The 5,587-nt window shown below is 37.2% G+C and overlaps 1 protein-coding gene across 6 annotated transcripts in view; it reads right to left on the bottom strand.

The window, feature by feature from the left end:
* Positions 1–3,673, bottom strand: part of shank3b (SH3 and multiple ankyrin repeat domains 3b) — a 49,417-nt gene extending 45,744 nt beyond the window's left edge. For all 6 annotated transcript variants that reach the window (XM_015055725.1, XM_015055726.1, XM_015055723.1 and 3 more), the window contains exon 1: positions 3,567–3,673. The gene's annotated coding sequence lies outside the window, so the exon portion shown is untranslated. The remainder of the gene's footprint in view (positions 1–3,566) is intronic.
* Positions 3,674–5,587: the final 1,914 nt, after the last annotated feature.

Genomic DNA, 5,587 nt, shown 5'->3' with positions numbered 1-5,587 from the left:
GACAGGTGTTATGACATGTTTATGACAGTGTCATGTCAGTCTTATTCACCCCCCTTCAAATAAAGTGTTACCGTTTGTTTTTCATTCAGTGGTTAGAAAATCAAGAAACTTTACTCAAGAGCAGAAATACTTCAAAATAAAGTTACTTGATTAAATATACTCCTAAAAGTTTTTTTTTTTTTCAAAAAAGTTACTCAAGTAGTTGTAAATGAATAAATATAGGTAGTTACTATCCAACTTTGTTGCTGTCAAACCATAAGGAATATTATAAAACCATTACTAAATAACCTGAAGTTCATCTAGGATCATTCAGTTAAATCAATGCTTCTGCATTTTGCTTCAGTTTCTGTTCAATAAATAATAAAGTGGAATTATTCATCCAAGGCTGGAGTTGCTTTAAATCACAATAAACACTCAATTTGACTGTTTTTGATGTATTTTTTGTATAAGTGGTAAGCTCAATGCCTAAAAAAAATCAGTTTTTGAGATGTATAATGTGTTCAAAAATGTTATTTTGAAGCTATCAGACATTTAACCAATCGGTTGTGAAGCTATGTTTTAGCTTCTGAGATGTTTGTTTACTTAATTTAGTTTTAATGTTTGCCATTTGTATCAGCGGTGAAAGACGACGCAGACAGCATGAACTAGTTTCCGAGCCTTCAGAAACTCCCACAGCTCATCGTCTTCCTACAGAATCTAAATTTACATTCCTCCACTTAACATCCAAGTAACGTTTCAAATAAGCATGAGTCAAAACATTACTCATGGGTCGGAAATATCCTGAACTGCCACCAGTTCCTCCCTGATCTGAAACAGTGTGAATCTCAACCCTATTAGAGATTCAAGTTCAGGAAAAAAAAAAAAAACCCGGCAGATTTGATGCCACATCGTTACATCATTGAAATTCCTCTTCCAGCAAGTTTTCCCAAAGATTTGCTGAGGATAAAATCACAAGCTGAATTTATTTACACGGTTTTAATCAAGTTGTTTTGCGAAGTGAATGAAATCCTGACCAGATGTCTGATGGCATCAAATTGGGGTTACACAGTTTTCAGAGCAAAATATTAACATCTAAAAATATTAAAGACCAGGCAGTTTGTGTGTGTTGCTATCAAACTATGTGAGGATTAAAATAAATAGTGGAAAGATTAATAAATTAAAGCTTAGTTTTTATACATTTGGTCTGCTGTATGAAAACAGTTTTTCTGTTTGCTTTGGTATTTTGCTGTAAATCCAATCTAAGATCATAAAAAATACAATTAAAATAAAGCTATAAAATTACAATAATATTGTCATACAAGAATAAAGTCATAAAACTAGAAGCATAATACTGACCTCTATTCTTGTCATTGACTAATCTCAAAACACTGACTTTATTCTCATTCTCGCAACTTTATTCTTATTTGAAATGTTTCTTTGTAATACTTCTCTAATACTTCGTCATACTGGTGACATCACTTAGGGTGTAACTTTTTTCCTGTTTATTTGCTTATTTTTAATCAAATTTTGTTTTCATTCCTGATGACTTTTATTTTGTAGACTTGCAGAAAATGATTCCAGGAAAACTGGTGACAATAAACATTAAAGGATAAAGATGAGCTGGAATAATCACATTTCATTAATAAAGTCTCTTGGTGATCATTTTAGGAGTCACTGGAGTTAAACTAACTTAAATACACTGCTTGGATATTTAGCCTTTTATTGGCTTTACAAATCAATCATGATCAATAAAAATGGTGTATTTTGCCAAAAAACAACTTTTAATGTCAAAGTGAAAACTGATTTCCACAAGTAAATAAAAATGTTCACATGAAATAAGTGACCGTTCCAGTAGCTTTAGCTGGACGCTTTGAGTCGTTGCTGCTCTAATTACCTGGCCTGCTGCAGTGAAGCCCCTGACTTACACGTCTCAATAACCTTTTCTCTGATTGGTTGGACAGTTTTCCATGGTTTAATAGTGTCCAGGAATACTGATTAGCCAGGTCATGGACCTTCCAGAACCAGGCATCTTTAAAACTGCAATCAGGTGATCTCCACCAGCACCAGCAGGCTGGAGGGCTGTTGAATTAGGAGCTGAATATTTAAGCAATCACTTGTTTCATGTTAGATATCTTTATTTGTGAGTTTCCACTTTGACAGTTTTTTTTTTTTGGTAAATATTTTTGTCAAAAAAGCCAAATTTTGTTGATCCTGACTGATTTATAAAAGCAATAAAATGATTAAATATGTTAGGGGGTCGATGAACTTCTACATTTATGCATCCAGCATTTAATCCTGATCTTTACCTCAGCTTTGATTGATTCATGTTGGTTGAAATGTTTGTATTGTTAGTTCTCCATTTTAAGCTTTAATTAATTGCTAAAATGTTATTTTTTTAGTAACTGACCCATTTTTCACAGATCAGAGATGGAAGCGCCAAACTCTGGCCAACTGATGAGTGAATCTCCGGTTGTCCAAAGGAATGAAACGGCCATTTTTATTCAGTGTTCGTCTTTCTTCATTTCAGACTCCAGTTGGAGTTAAATTTAAATCAACTGAAAGATTAAAAGTATAAAAATATGGAACCTGGAAAAAATAAAAACGGCAAAGATGGATAGATGGAAAGATGGGTAAAGCGATGGATGGACGGATGGATTATTGTTTGGATGGAAAAAAATGGATGGATGGATGGATGGATGGATGGATGGATGGATGGATGGATGGATGGATGGATGGATGGATGGATGGAGGTCTGATTTTTTGGGTGAAACATTTGAGTTTCTCAACGCTGGAATTGGATCTTGCATGTGAAAATGGAGCGACCCGGTTCTGACCCATCACCAGTTTAGAGCCCAGAACAGAACAGAACCAGAGTCAATCTGGACCCGGAACCACTGCAGCTGAAAAATTCATCCCACCAAACAAAACTTCAACTTCGGCAACAATTCTGATTCCAGACAAAACCTCGATCTTTGGCAGCAAGTTTCCAAACTCGACAAGAGCAATTTGCCCTCCAGGGCAACAACGGGGACAACTTCCTGTTCCTGTTTGCTTCTGTTTTATCTGAAGGGGGGCAGATTGCTCCTGTAGATGTCAGTCTGAGATTACAGCCTACACACTCACTGCTGAGGTTATATAACACACACACGCACACACACACACGCGCGGGACGGTGAAGTGATGCTGGAGGAAACAGGAAGAGGAAATAAGAGGGAGAAAAATCAAAAAGAGAAGGAGATGAAATAAATGATTGAGGAGGAAAACTGGAAAAATGAATGAGGATGGAGGGAAAAGGAAAATGAAACCCGGAGAGTTTGGATGGAGAACGACAGAACAGAAAGAGGTGAAAAGAAATAAAAACAGAAATAAACGAAACAAAAATGAAGAGATGGAGAAAGAAAACTCGCAGAAAAGAAGAATGAAAACAGAAAAATGTTCAGAAAATGTAGTTTTAAAGTTAGAGAGCGACAGCAGGTGAGTGGCGCACACACACCAACACGCCCACACACGCGCGCGCACACACACGCACACACACACACACACACACAGTATGAGGGGAAAACATGCAGAAAGCTGCAGAGACTCACCCTGAAGATCAGCGACCAGCTCTCCATGATGTAAAAACTGAACATAAAAAAAAACAAAACGAGAGATGGAGAGAAGAACCGAGGAGGAGGAGGAGAGGAAGAGGTGATGGAGGATGGAGAAAAGAAGAGGAAGAGGAGGTGGAGTATCCGGAGACGTGGAGGGAGAGGAGAAGAAGAAGAAGTGGGAGAGGCAGGACGAGTGGAGGGCTGCTAGGTTCAGCCCACACACTGCCAGCATGACACACACTCTCTGTGGCTCTGCGAGTGTGTGTGTGTGTGTGTGTGTGTGCATGTGCACGTCGTCTCCCACTCCAATGCGTGGGTTAGAAAACACACCTCTCTCTTTCTCTCCCTCTTTTTTTTTTGCTGTAAGCTGGAGAGAGAGAGAGAGAAAAAGACAGAGGAAGGGGGAGAGGAGCGGAGGAGCGGCCCCGTCACCATGGCAACGGTGCAACCGGGATTCAGGTTCCAGCCAGCATCAGCATCAGCACCACAAACACTGGCGGCGGCGGCATCACCATCACAAACCTGATCTAAAGATTTATTCGTCCGAAACACAAAACGAAACGTTTCAGATTCAAAGATTCTTTCAGCTTCCACCAATCGGATCGCACGTGGCCGGAGTCACGTGACTCAGAGGTGTTTTCCACATGTCAACCTTCCCACACCCCCATCCTTTCTGCGCTGCAGTGATGAGGCGCCGTACTGTACAACGCCTCCATTCATGCCGCTGCCTGCAGCAACTACAGTGTTCAGACTGAAGGAGCAGAAATTCATCAAAAGTTCATCTATTCCAGAAACTCGGCTCAAAAATCAAGCTGGTACGTATATTTATTACACCTAATATAACACAAAATCTCAGAAAATCAGAATATCATTTAAAACCAATAAAAAAAGATTTTTAAGGCTGAAATGTTGCCTGAAAAAGTTAAGTGGAAGGAAAAAATATGGTAGAAAACGGATAAGAGGACACAGAGGACACAGAGATTCAGATCTATTTTCAAGGTAAGTTTTCAAACGCTCCACAGATTAGAAACAAAAACAACACAAAAGAACTGAAAAAAGGCTGTTTCAATTTGCCATTATATGATATATATATGTAATGATAATTATCGGTTATTAACTATTAAAAATGTCTTGTGAGAGTATTCTACAAAGTTTTATGTTTTGAGATGTTTCTCATAAACCCTAAACATCTGACTGGCCTGAGATCAAAACACTAATTTACCAAAAAAATTCCCCAATTTCAATAATCTTGTTTAATATATAAAATATAAAACGATCTAGAAGTCACTGAGCCACTAGGGACAATAAATATTAATAATCCAAACAAATCATGTGAAGTAAATAACCTTCCTGCTTAAATGTTAAAACACAAAATATACAAAGAAAGTTACAAAAAGAATTTCTAAAAATGTTGTTTCTCACTGCAGTTCTTTATAACCACTTCAACTAATTCATAATGCAGTAAAGCAGGAAATCCATCTTTAATGCTGGTTTAAATATCAAAAACATTTCCGTATTTTTACCAAAGGAATCTTTATTACTGCTTCACAGAAATCTATTTGGACTTTTAGAGCTGAACTGAAATCAGTTTAATAATTAATACAAATGTTTTGGTGCAGTAGCTAAGAAACGCAAAATATAACCTGAGTAAAAGTTAATGAGGTTTAGAGGCTGAAAAGCAAAACGCTGGACAGAATCTGACTACAGCTGACAGAGAGAAGGAAAGAAGGAAAACCAGACAGGCAAAAGAAAAACAAACTGAAAGAATGACAAAGAGAAACAAAAACAGAAACAACGAGAAAACAGATGGAAAATCAGAAAAAAAGAAAATCACAGAAAGACAGAAACAGAAAAAGTCAAAAGTAGAAAAAGACAGAAAGAAAAACAGACAAAAAACAGTCAAAGATCGAAAGAATGACCAACAAAAAGACAGAAATAACAGGTGTAAAAGCAGAGAGAAAGAAAGGAAGGCAGGAAAAAGAAAAAACAGAAAGAACAGGTAAAAAGAATAAAAA

Source organism: Poecilia latipinna, unplaced genomic scaffold, assembly GCF_001443285.1.
Source record: "Poecilia latipinna isolate Pla-1442-1.1 unplaced genomic scaffold, P_latipinna-1.0 Scaffold1333, whole genome shotgun sequence".
Classification (NCBI taxonomy): domain Eukaryota; kingdom Metazoa; phylum Chordata; class Actinopteri; order Cyprinodontiformes; family Poeciliidae; genus Poecilia; species Poecilia latipinna.
This window is presented reverse-complemented; position numbering and strand designations above follow the sequence as displayed.